Genomic DNA, 22,485 nt, shown 5'->3' with positions numbered 1-22,485 from the left:
GGATGAGATGTAACAAAGAACGAATCCAGAGTCGGAGAATGATAATTTGACCTTGTTTCACTCCCTCTCTTGGTGCCCGATCGCAGCATAAAAAACTAAGAATAATTTTTAAAGTCCCGTAGACATCGACATCATTAGAGACAGAGCACAAGGTCGGTTTGTTTCAAGGGCGTAAAAGGGAATCGGCCATGGCCTTTCAGGGTGAGCATCACAGTATTTGCCTGGTCTTCTCACTCCGTTCCTGCATCTAACTTGCTGTCATCCCCACTTTGCAGGTGGCTATAATTTTAGTAACAATAACAATATAGTTCATGAAGGAAATTGGTCAGCATGACAATGGAGGTGGTCCAAACAGATAACGTGGTTTTGTCAAGGTTGCCGGTTACAGAAGAATCTAAAGATTCCTGATATCGTTATCCATCTACTGCCGAGACTGAGAAGAACGCTGACTGCATTTGTCCCATCACACGGATTTATAGGCGAAAAACTGCGTCACCAGTCTGTTCATTAGGAAAAAGAATCCTCTGCATGAATTTTTTAAATATGTATCGAGGCTCTTTGTGAGCGCTTTCAAAAGTACTGTGCTGAATAAAAGAGCATCAGTATTTAAGTGGGTGCCTTCTCGTAGCAACTGAAGATGTTGATAGCTACTTGCGGACTCCTAGTTCAGCAAAGTATGCTGGAAGTTTTCTATAAGTTTGGACGGTTGAAGAGAGATACTGTCAAGATGGAAGGCGTGAAGCCGAGTCTTACCCTGAGACCAGATAGCTTATTTGGTCAGAGCATTGTCCATGAAAGGCAATGTTTCGTGTCAGCCAGTTGGTCAAATCGCTTAAATGTAGCAAGAATTTTTAAAATAGCGCACCTCTATTGAAGGGCGAAAGCTTCAGCCTGGAAACATTAACATGACATTTATTTCACAATACTACCAGAAACAAAGTGTCACACTATCGAACGTGGACAATTATGACATAAACTCAGAACTGGAGATGGAAAAATGTCCATGGATGGTATACAGTATTCCGGGGCAGACTGCGTTAGAGAACCTCCTCCGCCTTCATCGACCTTGCAGACTTCCGGGAAATTGGTTGGGGATAAATAGTTTTTTTGTACATGACAACTCTGACGCAAATCCAACATCACAATAGCCGCAATACAGGAACATTCATCTTGTACCTGCTCATTCGTTTCTATCACAACGACGAAAAATAAATTGAGGAATTAACGTGCGGCAAATTCGCACATGATTGGAAAATGTGATGTTGCCGTTAGAGGTATTTACCGACAAAATGTTACAGGTGTGATTTATATCTGTTTAGAATGATAGAGAAATATAGAAATGGAGAATAGTGTTTCACGTTATGTCGATAACTAGATTATGACAGATGGAGCACAAAGTCGCTTGAGGAGTGACATCTGCCGTCACTTTTCTGGGAAACCATTACAACATTTGAGATACTGGATTAAGGTAAGCCAGGCGACTAGTTCGAGTTTTGATGTTCTCATAAAGTTAAGTTATTTTAGATTATAAAAACATTTAGTTTAGTACTGATTACGTGGTAAATAGGTGTATTAGTGTGCTTTTTAAGCGTACCATTAAAGGTTTCACTTTTCTTTACGTAATATAGCTGAAAACGCTATAAGATCGTACACTCTCGTTACAGTCGTATTTTCTGTTTACGTTTTGCCCCAGCAAATATATAGAATTTTGTTTAATTGTTCTTTGCTCTCTCCAGCAATTTAACTGTAGCGTACCTCTTCATCATTTAACTCATATTTCCGTAAAGTAGCATGAAGTTTAAGTTGTTGTTTCAGAAACTGTTGTTTTTATTTACATACACTTGCGTATAGTCCAAATTTGTGGAATTATATTTTCGTGTTTATCTGTAATTTAACTTACTTATACTTAATTAACTATTACGTTTATCATGAGTGAAAAGTGCTTGACTTGCCGTAGAACTGTTAAGTCGGGGCTTTGGTGTGACGGGTGCTGTAATTTTTTCCATGTGGGTGACAGTAGTGGTGCGCGAATAGGGGAAGTAAATGAGACTCATCAGTGGTTTTGTAGGATATGTAGTAGAGATAGGAAGATACTAGAACAGGAGGGGAAATTGTCGTCCCTTCAGGCTGAGTTAGACAAGGCCAGGGGAGATCTTGACAGGTTAAGGACGGAGAAGGGTAAAGAGAGGTGGGAAGTGGCAACAGGCAACAGGAGGAACAGGCCTAGAAATTTGCCTGACAGCTTCGTGGTGAGTGTGGAAAATAGATTTGACGTGTTGCTTCATTTACAAGCTAGTGAGCCTCAAGCAGTTGTAGGTGTAGACAGGGCACAACAATCTTTCATCAGCAAATTGAAAAGTAAGAAAGTAGAGAAATCAGTAAAGGGAAAGAAAGTGTTGTTATTAGGTAGTTCCCACGTAAGAGGTGTTGGCCGACTTTTGCAGGATGAACTAGGATCAGAATACGAGGTAACCAATTTTTTTAAACCTAGTGCTTGTCTGGAGCAGGTAACAGACGATTTAGGATCACTTTGCAAAGATTTCACTACGGAAGACACGGTGGTTATAGTGGGTGGGCCAGGTAATAGCATTGACAGAGATCCAGTGTACAGTATAGAGTGTGACCTGGCAAAGATTGCATCAACATCGAAGCATACCAGTGTTGAGTTTATATCTGTTCCAGGGCACCATGACCGACCTAATTTGAACTCATCTGTCAGGACAGTTAATTTGGAGTTGGAACAGGTGCTTGCGTCGGGTACAGGGTCACACATTGGTGTGTTGATTCTCTCCATAGGCGGGTTTATACTAGGCATGGCCTTCACCTCAACAGGAAAAGAAAGGGTAAACTGAAATAGCAAGAAAGTTAAAGGGGGAAGGCACTGTCATGAGTGATAAAATTCCAGTAGTTATAAGGCTCAGAAAAGACGTTTTTTTAGGATAGGTAGGACAGAAAGAAACCACGTTTTAAGAGCGGTTAGGATTGAAACAAACATTCAGTTTGCGAAAGAAACCAAAAAACGTAATTCCAGATTATTACATCACCATAAACAGCTACTGTTTAAGAATCTTCAACAGTCAGCCGAAATTTCATGTCCACCCAACTTTAACGCAGTCATTGTGAAATGTCAGTATTGCATGAAAATATTCGAGTACTGAGAAATAAAATTAATGAATTAATTATCTGCATATATGAATTACAGTCCTCAAACCCAGCTGACATAATCTGCCTGTCTGAACATCTTGTGACAAATGGTATAGAACTTTGAAGTGTTACATAATTTTGGTTAGCATCTCACTTTTGTAGAGCAGATATGGAGAAAGGCAGAGTTGTCACATTCATCAGGAACTGTCATAAATATAAGAACATAGACAATCATACGTAAATTTTGCCTACAACGGCATATGGAAGCGTGTGCAACAGAAGTAGAATTTCACAAAAAATCCTTAATAATACTAAGTGGATATCGATCATCTGCAGGGAACTTTAATCTATTCATACACCACCTTGAAACTGTACTGGCCCATTGAACAACCAAAAACAAAAAATTGTGGTTGCTGATGACTTCAGTGTATATTTTCTTAAAGATTCTCCAAATAAGAACTTATTTGAATTAGTTCAACTTAATTCCCACTGTGCAGTTCCCCACTAGGGTATCCAACTGCTCACAAACACCCATTGATAATATCTTTATAGAAAAGTGTAATGAACAAAATAAAATTACAAAACCAATAGTCAATGGCCTCTCAGACTATGATATGCAGTTCCTTCTGTTAAATGTTAATACTGAATAGGATATAAAATGTGTTAAATTTGAGCTCAAGAGAGTAATCAATAAGCCAAAAAAGTATTATTTCAGAACACTCCTCAGAGACTTTCACTGGAATGATGTTTACAGTGCTCATGGCATGAATTAAAAATTTTACATTTTTGCTAATAAAGTGCTTAACGTATTTGAACACTGTTTTCCCCCAAAACTAACCAAGGTTAGAGCAAAATCTACAAAGAAACCATGGATTACTCTAGGAGTAGAGGTATCTTGTAAAAGAAAAAGGAAACTGTATCTGTCAATCCGAGACAGTTCTGATGTTGATGATATAGCACATTACAAGAAATACTCCATAATATTAAAGATTGTAATATGGACACCAAAGCAAATATATTATAAGAAAAGGTAGTCATATCAGATAACAAAATAAAGACAATTTGGGATATAATGGAGGAGGAGACTGGTAGAACCAGACATGAAGATGGACAAATAGCTCTAAGAGTACATGACACACTGGTGACAGATGTGTATAGTGTCGCAGAACTTTTTAACAAACATTTTATTACTGTTACTGAAAAGATGAGCTTGTCAGGTTCTGTAGATGCTGCTATGGAATATCTCAGATAAGACATTTGAAGTAACTCCCATAATATTAATTTGAACCTCACTACCCCAGCAGAAGTACTGTCAATCATAAAACCTTTAAAATCAATAACATCTAGTGGGTATGATGAAATATCAACAAAATTAATTAAAGAATGTGATTCTGCGTCAAGTAACATATTAGGCTATCTCTGTACCCAGTCGTTTACTAGTGGAATATTTCCTGAATGGTTGAAATACGCTGAAGTTAAGCCATTGTTTAAGAAGGGAGATAAAGAAATAGCATCAAACTTCCGTCAAATTTCACTTTTGTCAGCATTCTCAAATATTTTAGAAAAGGTAATGTACAATCGACTTTATAACTATCTTCTCACAGACAACATACTGTCAAAGTCGCAGTTCAGATTACTAAATGGTATGTACACTTACAGTAAAAATGTACTTAATTCATTAGACAAAAAATTGCCAGAAACTGGTATATTTTGTGATCCGTCAAAAGCATTTGACTGTATAAATCATAATATCCTTGTAAGTAAATTAAAATATTGTGGTATAACATGAATTGCTGCAAAATGGTTCAAATCTTATATCTCTGGCAGGGAACAAACTGTGTTATTAGGAAAGAGACATATATTTAGCTATCAAGCATCATCAAATTGGGAACTATTGACATATGGGGTTCTGTAGGGTTCCATCCTAGGGCCCTTTCTTTTTCTTGTGTATGTCAATGACCTTTAATCAGTAATATTACCATATGCCTAGTTTGTTTTGTTTGCCAGTGATACAAACAATGCAATAAATAGCAAATCAAGTGTAGTCCTAGAAAGATCGGCTAACAAAATATTTGTGGACGTTAATCACTGGTTCCTAGCCAAATCTTTGTCACTAAACTTTGGAAAAAAAAGAAAACCACTTCATGCAGTTCAGAACTTTTATGGGGTGTCCTACGAGTATGTGCCTAACACACGATGACAAGCAGAAAGAAGAAGTGGACAGTGTTAAATTCTTGGGATTACAGCTTGATAATAAATTCAGCTGGGAGGAGCACACCACAGAACTGCTGAAGCGTCTTAACTGATCTCTATTTTCAATGCGAATAGGTCACACATAGGGAATATAAAGACTAAAAATGTAACATACTATGCTTACTTTCATTCCACAATGTCAGATGGGTTTATTTTTTGGGGTAATTCATCAAGTCAAGCTTAAGTTTTCTGGACACAAAAACGTGCAATAAGAGTTATATGTGATGTGAACTCAAGAACATCCTGCAGAAGCCTGTTTAGGGAACTAAGGATACACACTACTGCTTCCCAATATATTTATTCCTTAATGAAATGTATCATTAACATATGTCACTTTTTAAAACCAACAGCTCAATTAATGGAATCAATACTAGAAATAAGAATAATCATCACAAGGATTTAAAGTCACTTTCTCTTGTACAAAAAGGTGTGCATTATTCATTAACAAGCATTTTCAATAAACTTGCCAGCAGCCATAAAAAGCTTAACAACCAATGAAATACAGTTTAAGAGAAGGCTAAAGGATTTATTGGTGGTCAACTCCTTCTACTCCATTGATGAATTTCTCAGCAGAACCAAGTGATTTGTGTGTGTGTGTGTGTGTAAGTACAATCTAACTTCTGCACAATTTCAGTACAGTAATGTGTCCATTGTAAATAAGTGTTGTTATAGTTCTATTGTATATTTATTACCTTATAAATAGAAAAAACATCTTTTAAATTTTAAATTCAGTACATTAATGCGATCTTAGTATATGAATGTTTATAAATTGATTCTTTCATATAGTGTTCATTAAAAAAAGTACGATTATTTCACTTGGGACCTGTGGAAGATACATTACCTTATTTGTTTCAGTTGTAAATACATGTCATATATTTTTGTTTTTCTGACACGTGCTACGTGCTACATCCTGGAAGACCTCCTCGCTACGGATAAATTGGAATGAAAGTAAATCTAATCTAATCTAATGTAATGTAATCTAATCAAGGAAAATCTAAGCCCCCATGGCTGGACGAGGGTTTGGGCGCACCGTTCTCCGGAACGCGATTCCAGCGTCATACCTGTGCACTGACTGGTACAGTCTACAGCACCACGGATTGTCAGCATGGTGACCTAAATTACAGCTTCTGTGGATGAGACAGCAGCTAGAGTGAGTACCGACGCTAAGGCGGCTAACGGCAACACAATGCGAAAGGGGAGCCGGCGACGATGTTAATATGCCGTTTGGACATTCTTTGGTGAAACTTAGATCGTCGTTATGGCCGTGTGGATAGTTGTATTTCTGACCTGAAAAAGTGGTTTCGCCCTCTATTCTTGTACTGTCGGATGAACAATATATCTGTCCTCTTGGGAGCTAGTCGCGTGGTGCCACTGTACGGCGTTCATCTACATCTACATACATACTCCGCAATCCACCATACGGTGCGTGGCGGAGGTTCAGTATGAACCTTCTAGAACATATCGTTTCCGTATTCACTTGACATTGATAGGTCGTGAAGAACAGTACCATGGAACGTCAAACTGCATTCTAGATAGGCTGCGACCCTGTGGCTGCTGAATTCCAGCATGCTGGTATACGTTTCTCCTTCTTAGAAGAAGCATAACACGATCTTTTCAGAAACAACCCCTAGGACGTGTCGAACTTCGTTAGCTCAGATGGTAGAGCACTTCGTCACGAAAGGTGAAGATCCAGAGTTTGAGTCTCCATCTGTGGTAAACAGCTTTTATCTGCCAAGAAGCTTTATATCAGCGTACTCTCCATTACAGAATGAAAATTTCCCTCTGGGAACAAGCTCGCTGTTTATTCACATTCGGCTCTGGGCACAATGCGACTTAACTTCTGAGGTCATCAGTCCTCTAGAACTTAGAACTAATTAAACCTAACTAACCTAAGGACATCACACACATCCATGCCCGAAGCAGGATTCGAACCAGCGACCGGATCGGTTGCTCGGCTCCAGACTGTAGCGCCTAGAGCCGCACGGCCACTCCGGCCGGCTTTCACATTCGGAACACGTTTCAAAGGTACATTTACTGTTATACTAGTTAACAGATGTGTGTATTGTTTTACGGCTTTGAAGTGACCTATGGCACTGTCTAGTGGAGAAATGAAACATTATTTCAGGACATGGTTCTGTAGAGGTCTACGAATAAAAAGCAAATACAAATGTAGATGTCAAAATAGAACAATTGACTGTCGTCTGTCTGTTTTAGATTAACATTCATCACAAGTATCAAACGATGTATTCAGCATGTGAAGTGACGGATATGCAGTACACGTAGGGCTTAACAGATGGGAATGCGGGCACAGCATGGCAACTTTGCGCTGAAGTTTACCCTGAGTGGCAAATACCTTGTGCAAGAACGTGTCTGCGACTCCACCAGTTCTTGCGAGAAACAGGCTGATTTGAGAAAAGAGTTGCGGTCGATGAGAGACCGCGTGATGTGCAATTGCCTGAGCTTTACGTACGAGTTCTTGCGCTAGTTTATGGAGTTTCATCCGCAGTACGAAGGACAGTTGTGGGAAAGGAACATTTTAATCACATGAAGATATGGTACATTCCGCATGAAAATCTCTTGTACCCTACCAGCTTAAACGTATTTCAGGGTTACATGAGATAGACTTCCAACAAAGAATAACTGTCAATGCAGCATAGGGCAGTGTGCTCTCTTGCTGCAGTTCTTCGAATGTACCTCATTCACTAATGGCCAGCCGGAGTGGCCATGCGGTTCTAGGCGCTACAGTCTGGAACTGAGCGACCGCTACGGTCGCAGGTTCGAATCCTGCCTCGAACATGGATGTGTGTGATGTCCTTAGGTTAGTTAGATTTAATTATTTCTAAGTTCTAGGCGACTGATGACCTCAGACGTTAAGTGGCATAGTGCTCAGAGCCATTTGAACCATTTTGAATCATTCACTAATGAGTTTGGGTTGTTTTGGGGAAGGAGACCAGACAGCGAGGTCATCGGTCTCATCGGATTGGGGAAGGAAGTCGGCCGTGCCCTTTTCAAAGGAACCATCCCGGCATTTGCCTGGAGTGATTTAGGGAAATCACGGAAAACCTAAATCAAGATGGCCGGACGCGGGATTGAACCGTCGTCCTCCATTCACTAATGAGGCTCGCTTGGATCTTAAACTATCGCAACAGCCATATCTGGGCTTCTAAAAAGCCGCGTGATGTTTGACAACATAATGAAAGGAGGTTCACGCTCAACGTGTGGGGTAGAATCATTCATGATCATCTAACTGTCCCCTACTTCTTTCTGCAACGTCAAACTGGAGAAAGGTATCTACAGTTTCTCAAGCATGGCTTGTATAATTGATTTCATGATTTATCTTTAGACGTCATCCAACGAATGTGATTTATACACGATTGTGCGCCACCTCAATGTAAAAGGTTAGTTCGCTCGTATCTCCATAACCAGTTTAGGAACGGGGTGCGGCGGGGCGGTGTCGGTCGTCTGAGGTCTCTCTTTCACTTATCGAAAGTCCACCTACCTCGATATGTTTCTTTCCGACGTCTCTTCACTCTGAAGTAGCAGATGTGTGCTAAACAGTGTAAAGCAACGTTGATGAAACCACTACCTAATACCTACCACATAGAATCCGCCTAACGCGAGTTGAAAGTAAGTTCCTGGAAGTTCATTTTAAAAAAAAAAATCTGGCGTTTTGAGGATGCAGTCTACTTGAAGAAAGCATTTAAAATTAGACTGAATCTGCTGTTATTCATATGAAAACACGTGAAATGGATATCAAGTCCGTACTTAATATGATAATGCTCTATCATTCAAAGTACACTGTCTGTGCAACATAGTTTCACTCGAAAAGCAGCCAGAGTTCTTTCAAGTATGACTCGACTACTTTTCACTTTCTGCCAGGCACCGACCCACAACTATTCGCGAGTTAAACATTCGGTCGTTTCAGTGGTCTTCTTTGAAAGAAGTACTAGCCAAACTGTTCCTTACAGAGCACGAAGCATGATACGTGGAATTGTTACTACAAACAGAAAATTCACACGCTCATCAATGTCAAACTATTTAATTTAGAAACACTAAATTTTCATTAAAATGTTTGTAACTCCAGTCACCTCAGTCACGAGGTATTCGAACCGCAATTGACTCACTATTTCATCATTTTTCAGAGTATTTTTACGGAGCTATCTAACATGGTGTTATCTGTAGGCCGGTTAACAGGTGACTGCCTCTAACTACTCTACTCCCTGCCCATTCCACTATATTTGTGAGGGAACAGCTTAATTCTGATTGGCTGTTGATCTCAACAACAAATCATAATGTTCCTTCCAGATCATTCTCGCGGCAAAACTTGATTTATCCAATCAATGACCTGACAGTAATTAACATTATTAAAACTTTCATTTCTAGTGTGTAGTTTAATCAAAATAAGCAAAGTACAAATTATTCTTCAAATTGATAAATAAACTTATTCCATCTATAACTTTCGTTCTGGCTGCTTTTATACAAAAGCAAGCTTACACCGACACACGTCATCTCAATCATGGTTGCACCACAACTTTCCCACGGTCTATTTGTACAAGGTTTTATGAAAATCACATATTAAGTTTTAACTTATGCCCCACATGCACTCTCTCAATAATGCTTACGCACTCACACAACAAAATATAATCAAATAATTTTGACTGATTTTTGTGTTACGTAATGCACAGTGACTACAGTTTTGAAAATAAAATTATAATTAATTGGTTTTATGCACTGATGAATTTCTAATGGCTTCAAATGATAACGAAAGTCAATCTGTATTTATTCCTAGCGTGGTTTTATAAAACAAGCATCGATTTTAGGACGTAATTTTCTTTATCTCCGGCGCTATAATAAATAATATTCTCAAATTTTGTCAGCATCATTCTATTCACAACAAAAAGCTGTTTACCAAATCTGAACAACGTCGGATAATAGCTAATAAGGATTATTTAGATTCGTAGAGGTTGTGAATCTTCGTATTGACTGACTCTTGCGCTATGAAGTTCTCAAGGCAGGCAGCGTCAGCTGCGCTGTGAGTAAAGAGACAAATAAAACATAACCATCCTGTAGCCACCGTACCAATCAGCTGCGTGCCTTACTACAATGAATGTCACCTCATAATGACCTGCTATGTTAGAATGGGGATTGGATTTGTCGAAGGGGATCCATTGCACGCCTGCAATCACATGGTTGTTTTCCTTCGGGGCATCTAAAAACCTTGGTGCACTTGACTCGCAAATCTATTGTCACTATTCTGAGCCAGTGTATCGAAAATTGATTTGGCCAATTATGGAACACAGCAGGAGTTTTCGACGAAGTGTATCAAGTTATGGAACGCAGACTCTGGAAATGCATGAAAGCATGAGTTGGTCACTTCCAGAACTTTTGTAATATTAATGTGTTCCCTAAATGTAGCATTTAAGTATCACGAATAGCAAATCCTTTTGTATATGTGTCTCGAAAAATTAATCATTTCCGTCCCATGAATAATAAATCGTTTGCCAGGGATAATGAACAATTCAGGAGCCAAGTTTGTACGAAATTTTATAATGTTTTGAAGCCAAGAATAAATACTATATGTTCCAGACGGTTGTTTGTATACAACCTGTTTCATTGAAAGGGAAATTAGTCATTGAAGACTTCCTCAAAAGTCAATTATTCGCGTTCGTCGCAATTATTTTAATGGAAATATTGAAATCAAAACTATCGTAACAGGACTGCACATCAAACAAGTAAGTCGATGCGTCACTGAGTAATATCGCTTGATTTTTATGGAAACAAGAACACAAAAGTCCACTTAAATGCAGTAACGGGTCTGAAAGAAATAATTTCCATTTAACAATATGTCTTTGTTCTACAGTAACTGGAACAAAAAGGATACTGAGAGCTCCCATTCAGTATGATAAATGGTCAGCTCGTGGAAAAATATGACGTACGTCGATAAAAAAAAGCAATGTGAATACTGTCTGATTCACGAGTTAAACGGCCGCTCTTTGTTCGCTTAATTTGATTGCCAGCAATTACGAGAATAACCTCCTGCCATTTGCTTTCCACCTCACAGACGCTAAATGCTTCGCGTGTGAAAGATTCGTTGACATATGCCTGGAGCTAATTCTGAGTCAGTTGCGACTCATTTATATGGGATAAAATTAATTGCTCGGCATGAATTCCCATTTTTTAATTGGGTTCACCCAACGGATATTACAGGTCGTCTCAACTGCCAAATAAAACATGTGGATTCAGGGAACAGCTTCTGTTATGTATCCCATAGGCGCACATCACTATAAAACGAACTTACTGCCACAAAAAAACTAACATACGTGGTCAGGTCCAGAGGACCGCGCGATGCGAACCAGTTTCCACTTTTTTCCATGCCATACGGCGTCATGTGGAAGCAGTATAGACATTTGCGCGCAAGGCGATGGCCCGCTGATGGTAATCAGAAATCTGTAGCCAATAGGATGAATAGAATTGCGACTGTACACTATAGCAAATACACTGACGTCCATGCCCAGCATGCCTGTTCATATACAGAGATATGTAAACAGGTAGCATATGCCACTGCGGTCGGCAAGGCCTGTATAAGATAAGTGTCTGGCACAGTTATAGGTCGGTCACTGCCGCTACAATGATAGGTTATCAAGAAGTGAGTGAGTTTGAACATGGTGTTATGGTCGGCGCACGAGCGTTGGGACACAGCATCTCTGAGGTAGCGATGAATTTAGTATTTTCTGTACGACCATTTCACGACTGTACCGTGAATATCAGAAATCCGGTGAAACATCAAATCCCCGACATCACTGAGGCAGCAAAAAGTTCCTGCAAGAATGGGACCAGCGACTACTGAAGAGAATCGTTCAACGTGACGGAAGTACAACTCTTCCGCAAATTGCTACAGATTTCAATGGTAGGCCATCAACAAGTGTCAGCGGGCGAACCATTCAGCGAAACATCATCGATATGTGCTTTCGGAGCACCGATAATGGACTACGAATCACAGGAAACATGTTGCCTGTTCGGACGAGTCTCGTTTCCAAACGTATCGAGCGGATGGCCGTGTACGGGTATGGTGACAACCTCATGAATCCATGGCCCCTGCACCTCAGCAAGGGACTCTTCAAACTGATGGAGTCCCTGCAATGGTGTCTGGCGCGTGCAGTTGGATTGATATGGGACCCCTGCTACGTCTAGATATGACTCTGAAAAGTGACACGTAAGTAAGCATCCATTCATGTACCTTTTATATTCCGACAGTCTTGGGCAATTCCAGCAGGACAATACGGCACCCAACACGTCCAGAATTAATACACAGTAACTCCAGGATCATTATTCTGAGTTTAAACACTTACTCTGGCCACCAAGCTCCCCAGACATAAGCATTACTGAGCATATCTGGGTTGCTTTGCAGTGTGCTGTTCAGAAGAGATCTCCACCCCTTCGTACTCTTACGGCTTTATGGACTCATGATGGGCTTATGGACTCATGATGACAGTTCTGTCCAGTACTACTTCAGACATTAGAAGAGTCCGTGCCACATTGTGCTGCGGCACTTCTGCGTGTTTGCGAGAGCCCTAAACTATACTAGGCAGGTGTACCAGTTTCTTTGGCTCTTCAGTACATATTTTTAAAATTTGATCCACTGCTTATTTTCAACAGTTAACTAAAGAAGTGTTGAGCTTATATCTGGTGGACAGAGGATGGCCATCTTTCGGCCCCTGGTGGACGATAACTAATTGTGAAGACGCCTGTATGTTGCTAGACCCAGTAGCGAGGTGACCTTGAATGGCAAGCATTCCTGGACAGCGGTGCACGCAGTTTGGCCTCCCCGGTATCTGCAGCTGGAAGCGCCTGAGTTCACACTTCAGGACCACTGGTGGCGAAGCCAGCCTTAGAAGTATGGATCTGAATTCAAATAGTTGCTCCCATAGAATTCATGGAAGTACCCCTCAATTCAGAGGACGCTAGTTCATTGCTTTGTGTCAGAAGTGTGAGCAGTATTTATACACATCAAATCAGGCTTGTTGGTGAGCTAATACTGTAGGTGCCACGTACTCCTTCTGTCCTAATGTCTCCGAAGTGTCCCAGGTTTCGACAATACGGCGCGTTTCGTCACAGGGTTATTTGGTAAGCATTATAGCGGTACGGAGATGATTAGCAAGCTAAAGTGAAAGAGTCTGCAAGAGAGGCGCTCAGCATTGCGGTGTAGCTTGCTGTCCAGGTTTCGAGAGGGTGCGTTTCTGAATGAGGTATCGAATACCTTATCCCTTCTTACACCTCCCGAGGAGATAGCGAGTGTAAAATTAGAGAGATTCGAGTGCGCACGGAGGCTTTCCGGCAGTCGTTCTTCCCGCGAACCATACGCGACTGGAACAGGAAAGGGAGGTTACGACAGTGGCACGTAAAGTGCCCTCCGCCACACACCGTTGGATGGCTTGCGAAGTATAAATGTAGGTGTAGATGTAGATCACTGAGTGAGCAGTCGTGCCGGTGTACCGAGGTCCTCATGGTCTAAAATGCTCAGGTAGCTCTTTTCGGCAGGCAGCGTGATCTATCCATGCGTCATTGCTTAGAATCACACCGATTAATTGAAGACGTACTAAATTTTCCATCAGTCTTCGCGGTATTTTATATATTAACATTAGCGAGCGAGGTGCGCATCGGTTAGCACACTGATATCACATGCAGGAGGACGACGGTTCAAGCAGGCGTCCGGCCATCCAGATCTGGGTTTTTCATGATTTCCCTAAATCACCCCAGGCAAACGCCGGGATTGCTCTTTGGAAAGGGCACGACCGATCACCTTCACTATCCTTGGCACAAACCTTGTGCTCCATCTCTGATGCCCTCAATGGCGACGGGCAGTTAAACCCAGTCTTCGTCCCTTCATATCCTATTAATATTGGACCAGATATTAGAAACCCTTTTGCTCTCTTCTGCCGGAACTTCAAATGAAATCCTTCATCTCGTTTCGCATAAGTCTGAAACGTACCTGGTAGTGGGGAAAATCATATTAAATCATCTACCTTAGTTGTGTAAGCTACATGAAAGGTATCAGCTGTGAGTACACAAGATGAACAGGAAATTATGCGAAACGTTTGTTGAAACTTAAGGGCCTCGTATGCAAGTATGGCTGATGGTTCTGGTTAATCCATAATCCGCGGGTGACAGAGGTTAACTAGCTACCAAAATAACAGCAGAAGTTTATTTATTGCATATTTATTTCACTGTATTGTACACACATTGCGAAAAATTAAAATTTTTCGAACATCTGCTGACAAACCTCACCAAAAGCACGTAAAACATTAAACTCAGTTATACAGAATACGCATAATTTGTCCACAAGGTACCGGGAAGTGCAGTATAAAAAAGTGTTACCTGCAGATGACACGACAGAATCAGCTTTAAACGACGTGGCAATAACAACTGCTTTACTCACGTTACAAGGAGAGGTGGTATTCAAATTTGCGCAGGAAGTAATACGTGCGTAAGGAGCAAGATATGGTGGCATAAGATTTTCTGTAATAATAATCAACTCCATAATCACGAAAGAACAAAAGTAACTGAGGTAATCAGCATGAGCACCACTTCAATCTAAATCTCACTTTGTGTTCATATTCACATAATTCACACGTCGCCAGTCTCAGTCAAATCCAACACTGAAGTGAGAACACTTGCCTGTCCACACAGCACCGTTGTTATACGACTACAGAATCGGAACCTGAATGTATACTGATCCAGAATCGGACGTCAGACCCAAACGCTGAAGAAGTTAGAATGTCTCTAAATTCTGACGCCCCACAGTGTGGGCTAACCAACACTCGTGGCTACTTATCAACCTATCAGAGAAGAGGAAACTTTCCACTGGAAACCCCTCCTCTTCCTTTATGTCCCCAAGGAAAAATCACGCCATAACATTAGCGGCCAATAAGAGCTCTAGAGTCATTGCTAGTATATGAGACACGATTAAACGCACCTGACATTTGCTTATGTTTATATTGATATAACTGGCGGAAATTGACCATAAACGCCTTTCATCACTGCACGTCGATGTCTCAGTCAATGTTCAATAGTGAGACGTACGCCAATATCTTCCTGTGTTCATTTATTAATTTCACACTTCCTTATTCGCCGTCGGAGGTAGTTTCTGTATAAGCTGGCTGTGGAAAGGAGTAAGGAATTCGGGCCCTTATCGTTACTGATTGATCATGAAACGCTCGAGAATACAATAATGCACTTTCTTCCGAAAGGCTTTACTACCTTCGCAGACTGGTAGCGAGCGGCGAAGAAAATGAACCGCCAAGAAAGGCAGAAAAATATATAGATGGGTGCAAATATTCGCCTAAAGTACAAGCTGCCAAGATTTAAATTGTCTGTCAGGGTTAACATATTTCTTTTTAATTTTTCTCAATTTATATGCATATTGCAAGAAAGTTTCATTGCAGATTCGCACTTTTCTGACTTATCTGTACATTCTAGCTCCTTCACAATCGTTAGAGCAACATTTTTTCGTTTATTAATCATTTCCTAGCTTGTATCAATCATTTGTAACTGCAACACCACTATGAAACGTTTTATAGGCAAAGATAGATATCCAATGATCTACTGTAACAATTACGATATCATTAAGATTTTTCAACAGCTAGGAAAGTGTGGTCCACATTCCTCCTGGCGATAATTAACAGCGTGCTTGCATTTCGTATCAATACACATGAATAATTCTGAAGGAAACAGTCCCAGATGAAGAGCCAAATCAATTTATTTTACTAACTGGTTTATGTTGAAACGGATTGCCTAGTGCTAATGTCATTCATTTTTAATCTGCAAAATACAACGTAAGTGTAGGAGTCTATTCTACGTTATCATTTCTAGGAGCACAAGCGTGCTAGAACTGAGGAAATTCATTTGTATTAACGGTTGGAATAACAATGTTGTAGTAGTGCACCTGGCAGCCATTGCGGTAGGAATGGAACACATAATGTTTTACATTAATGTTCAGCTCCAGTATCGATTCTATGCCGGAGACAGTAAGTCACCAGGTCAAGATTTTGAGGGAATCAACATCGGGTTGGCGTCGATTAAAAATATTTGAAATGAGCCAGATCCTCAAGGAGAGCAATACCTGCAATTACGTGTTGACATTAGAAGTTCCTTGAGTTACAGCGTTTGCGACATGCGATTTGTAGTCTGACCGTTCTTGAACTGATATCATTCCCCAATTGATCACTGGCTGAAACTCTGTAAACTGAACTGTGTTATTTTCGAGTGAAACACATAACGTGATTATTCCTCAGAATTACTAAATCTGGCGGGTTTGTTGAACTTAAATCAATTGTGAACAGTTACGATCATTTAACTTGAACTCTACTCAGTTACATAAAGACAGTTCCAACACGGGCATAGCAACTGTTAACCAATGGGCATTATCAGAGGGATTTAATTTGGGTCCTTTTAATCAGCATTGCACTTGGCTCAGGGTTTATAAGGAAAGTTAGAAGATTAGGGTTTAATGTCCCGTCGACACCGAGGTGATTAGACACGAAGCACATGCTCGGATGGTGTTAAGGATGGGGAAGGAAATCGATCGTGCCCTTCCAAAGAAACCGTCCCGGAATTTGTCTGTAGTGATTTAGGTAAATCACGAAAACTGTAAACCAGTATTGCCAGGAGTGGATTTGAACCATCGTCCTCCCCAGAAAGAGTCGAATGAGATAACTACGGCGCCACGTCGCTCGATGGTTTTCGAATCTCTCCGTGTCCATGTCCGGTAAGTGGGAAGTGAACTGACTTAATAACACCGGCTACACTATTATACAAATCACGGTAGGCAGACCGCCACATTGCTAGTTGAAAATTATCCATTATTAGTTTCTAGGTGAAAGTCTGTTCAAGCAAATAGACAACAAATTGTCCTTAATACGTTCCAGGGATAGAACTTAACTAAAGACGAAATCAAAAACAACAGAAGATATATTTTAGAGATGTCTAGATTAGGGGTGGGGCTTACGTCGGTAAATCATGAGTCCCACGCGCATCATAGTGTTCTGAAGAAAATATGCGTTCCTGTTGAAACATAATGCTTCAAGATTCATTTTTTTTCAAAAGTTGCCAAATTACGTAAATATCATCCTTAATCGAATATCTCATACCATGATGTTGAAACGTCGCTATGGTTTTCTTCAGTCTTGAGCTGTGTAATTCGTCTTAGTTGCTTTATGATATTTGGTCAGACGGAGAATAATACGTTCCCACCGAGGGAGGATCTTGAATATCTCCTTAAAGCTAATTAACTTTTTTGTTTCAATACGTAAAATATATCTCTGTCAGTCTTATCGCTGCACTTGTCCCTTCTTGTTTTTAATTTTTAGAAGCACGTAAAATGTCCTTAAAAAATAATGAATGTCTTAGGTGGCAGGTGTATTTTATCACCTCAGTACCGTAAAATGCTAATTAACTATTGAATTTTATTGTTTTTAGTAGCTCATCTAGTGGACCAGAAGATGAGGATTTTTTTGTGAGAAGAATTAGCGATTTGCACAGCCACCACTGTGCTCATCTCTTTGAGATAATTGTTATTTATATTTATTACATAGAACCCGACTGTTTCATCTTAACGTAGACCGTGATTATAATTTTGAAATTTCGTTGTATTATAATTTTCAACTAAGCTAGTTGATTTTAAAATAAGTATTTCGGATTCACAGTTTTAATGACGTCGAGAGAAACAAAAGTGAAAGAGAGAGAGAATTCAAGAATATTAATATTATTGCAAATTCATTGCAGCTCTTCCTCTCACCAATGTAACGGCTGTTTTTACGTTATCTGAAACAGAGATTCGCTATTTAATCAGTCCGACACTGAACATTATTCAAGTTAAAATATCTTTCATAATTCCTTCTTTACTCAGATCGCATGGGTTCAAGTGGCATTACAACGTGCTGAAATTTACTTTATGCGATTTCAGACCTAAACATCAGCTTTGGTGCAACAGTTTTCACAGATTTTAGTGTGCATTACTCCTGGACCGTAACCCTGGAGATTTATTGTGCACACCTCACGCAGTAATTTAAATTTTCTAAGCGTTGATCACGTCCTCAGCTACTTATCTAGTATAGATTGCTTCACTCACACTGCAAATTTCACTTACGATGTTTATGGTGCAAATCTCTATGAAATATCCTGTCAAATATGTAACATTACAAAAATATCGATTGCTCCACCATGTACGTGAAAAGAGTTTTGAAAGTTATAATATCGGATACCTTTTAATTAATTTTTACCTGGTACGTAGCGGAACAAATATTTCCTACGTTCGAACGACTGTTAGATCTACGAACAGGCGCCCTAAATAAACGAGTCATACGAAGAATTTAATTAAATCTATGTTAGAGCGTGGTATTGAATCAAGTGCACTTGCAATTATAAGACACAAGAAGTACGAGTTTCAGTTGCAAATAAGTTACAAATTGAAAGTGGACACTGAAAAACGTTTCAAACGTACCTTAATTTATCATATTGCTTCAAAATCTTATGGCTTTGAAACTGATGGAACAATTAGTTACCCTAATAGGTATTAACCTTCAATAGGTAATAAGCATCAAGACACTGCGTAGAACTAAACTGCTAGACAGAATTCGTTCACTACATCTACATCTACTTCTACGTGATTACTCTGCTATTCACAATAAAGTGCCTGGCAGAGAGTTCAATGAACTGATTTATTCGTTTGTTAGAGAGACTTACGCGTTATGTATCAACGCTGCATTACGTATCACGGCTTCAGCATACATAAAAAACTCGCCATATTTTGTGAGCTATTAATATGAGGTTATGTATGCTGCTAAATTTATACAAAACTTCCTGCTTCAGGTTTTCGATTGAATCTAACTATCTGAAAACCGGTAAAATGGCTCTGAGCACTATGGGACTTAACATCCTAGGTCATCAGTCCCCTAGAACTTTGAACTACTTAAACCTAACTAACCTAAGGACATCACACACATCGATGCCCGAGGCAGGATTCGAACCTGCGACCGTAGCTGTCCCGCGGTTCCGGACTGCAGCGCCTATAACCGCACGACCACCGCGGCCGGCTGAAAACAGGTACTGTAGAACTATGTTGATATTAGTGGATATATAAACAGAAAAAGTGGCACAGTCGTTCTGCTGTTGGTCACGCTTTCTGAAGGATACAAATTCTGGTCCCCTTCCGGCCATTATACAATATGTGATCAAAAGTATCCGGACACACCCAAAAATATACGTTTTTCATATTAGGTGCACTGTGCTGCCACCTACTGCCAGATACTTCATATCAGCGACCTCAGTAGTCATTAGACATCGTAAGAAAGCAGAATGAAGAGCTCCGTGGAACTCACGAACATACACTCCTGGAAATGGAAAAAAGAACACATTGACACCGGTGTGTCAGACCCACCATACTTGCTCCGGACACTGCGAGAGGGCTGTACAAGCAATGATCACACGCACGGCACAGCGGACACACCAGGAACCGCCGTGTTGGCCGTCGAATGGCGCTAGCTGCGCAGCATTTGTGCACCGCCGCCGTCAGTGTCAGCCAGTTTGCCGTGGCATACGGAGCTCCATCGCAGTCTTTAACACTGGTAGCATGCCGCGACAGCGTGGACGTGAACCGTATGTGCAGTTGACGGACTGGCGAGGGCGTATAGTGGGCATGCGGGAGGCCGGGTGGACGTACCGCCGAATTGCTCAACACGTGGGGCGTGAGGTCTCCACAGTACATCGATGGTGTCGCCAGTGGTCGGCGGAAGGTGCACGTGCCCGTCGACCTGGGACCGGACCGCAGCGACGCACGGATGCACGCCAAGACCGTAGGATCCTACGCAGTGCCGTAGGGGACCGCACCGCCACTTCCCAGCAAATTAGGGACACTGTTGCTCCTGGGGTATCGGCGAGGACCATTCGCAACCGTCTCCATGAAGCTGGGCTACGGTCCCGCACACCGTTAGGCCGTCTTCCGCTCACGCCCCAACATCGTGCAGCCCGCCTCCAGTGGCGTCGCGACAGGCGTGAATGGAGGGACGAATAGAGACGTGTCGTCTTCAGCGATGAGAGTCGCTTCTGCCTTGGTGCCAATGATGGTCGTATGCGTGTTTGGCGCCGTGCAGGTGAGCGCCACAATCAGGACTGCATACGACCGAGGCACACAGGGCCAACACCCGGCATCATGGTGTGGGGAGCGATCTCCTACACTGGCCGTACACCACTGGTGATCGTCGAGGGGACACTGAATAGTGCACGGTACATCCAAACCGTCATCGAACCCATCGTTCTACCATTCCTAGACCGGCAAGGGAACTTGCTGTTCCAACAGGACAATGCACGTCCGCATGTATCCCGTGCCACCCAACGTTCTCTAGAAGGTGTAAGTCAACTACCTTGGCCAGCAAGATCTCCGGATCTGTCCCCCATTGAGCATGTTTGGGACTGGATTAAGCGTCGTCTCACGCGGTCTGCACGTCCAGCACGAACGCTGGTCCAACTGAGGCGCCAGGTGGAAATGGCATGGCAAGCCGTTCCACAGGACTACATCCAGCATCTCTACGATCGTCTCCATGGGAGAATAGCAGCCTGCATTGCTGCGAAAGGTGGATATACACTGTACTAGTGCCGACATTGTGCATGCTCTGTTGCCTGTGGTTCTGTCAGTGTAATCATGTGATGTATCTGACCCCAGGAATGTGTCAATAAAGTTTCCCCTTCCTGGGACAATGAATTCACGGTGTTCTTATTTCAATTTCCAGGAGTGTAGAGTGTGGTCAGGTGACTAGGTGCCACTTGTGTCATATGTCGGTACGCGAAATTTCCACACACCTAAACATCCACAGGTCCACTGATTCCGATTTGATATTGAAGTGGAAACGTGAAGACACATGTAGGGCATAAAAGCGTACAGGCCGACCTCGTCTGTTGACTGACAGAGACCGCCGACGGTTGAAAAGGGTCTTAATGTGTTATAGGCAGACATCTATCCAGACATCACGCAAAAATTCCTAACTGTACCTGGATCCAATGGAAGTACTATGACAGTTAGGCGGGAGATGAGAACACTTCGATTTCGTGGTCGAGCAGCTGCTCATAGGCCACACATCACGGCGGTAGATGCCAAACGACGCTTCGCTTGGTGTTAGGAGCGTAAACATTGGACTTTCCCATAGTGGAAAAGCTGTGTGGAGTGACGAATCACGGTACATAATGTGGCTGTCCGATGGTAGGGTGTGCGTATGGTGAATGCCCGGTGAACGTCATCTGGCAGCATGGGTGTAGAATTCGGAGACGGTAGCGTTGTGGTGTGGCTGTGTTTTCCATGCACCCCTTGTGGTTCTGCGTGGCACTATCACACCACAGGTCTACATTGATGTTTTAAGCACTTTCTTGCTTCCCACTGTTGAAGAGTAATTCGGGGATGGCGATCGATCTTTCAATAGAATCGAGCACATGTTCATAATGCACGGCATGTGGCAAAGTGGTCACAAGACAGTAACATCCCTGTAATGGACTGGCCTGCACAGAGTCCTGACCTTAATCCTACAGAAGACCTTTGGGATGTTTTGGGATAGTGGTAGCAGAATTTTCGAAAGCCCCTGTCTGTCGTACCGACTGTACCATACTGTTGTGATCGTAAGAGCGCTTGTTATTTAGAAATCTTCTGTCATATATGCGTCTCAATGGTTCTGAAAGCATGAAAAATACTTTAAATGTATCCACTTCCCTACTCTGCAAGCCACCTTGCAGTTTCTGGGGAAGGATGCTTTGTATATCACTGCCATTTACTCAGTTTTCATTGCATTGGCGAATGGTTCGGGTCAAAATGTATTGCTCGTATACTGACGTGTAATATTCCTCTAACTACGTCTCTTAGCGAAATATAGATAGTAGGGAGCAAGACGCTGACGAGTCAAAACATGATGACAACCTGCTTAATAGCAAGTTTATCCGTCTCTGGAACGAAATAAATCACTAATTCTGCGTATCAGGAATCCGACAGTTTGCTGGTAATTTTATACAGGTATGTGTCATTAGATGCCTACGTACATGTCATGTCATTCG

This window comes from Schistocerca cancellata, chromosome 9 (genome assembly GCF_023864275.1).
Source record: "Schistocerca cancellata isolate TAMUIC-IGC-003103 chromosome 9, iqSchCanc2.1, whole genome shotgun sequence".
Lineage (NCBI taxonomy): Eukaryota > Metazoa > Arthropoda > Insecta > Orthoptera > Acrididae > Schistocerca > Schistocerca cancellata.
This window is presented reverse-complemented; position numbering follows the sequence as displayed.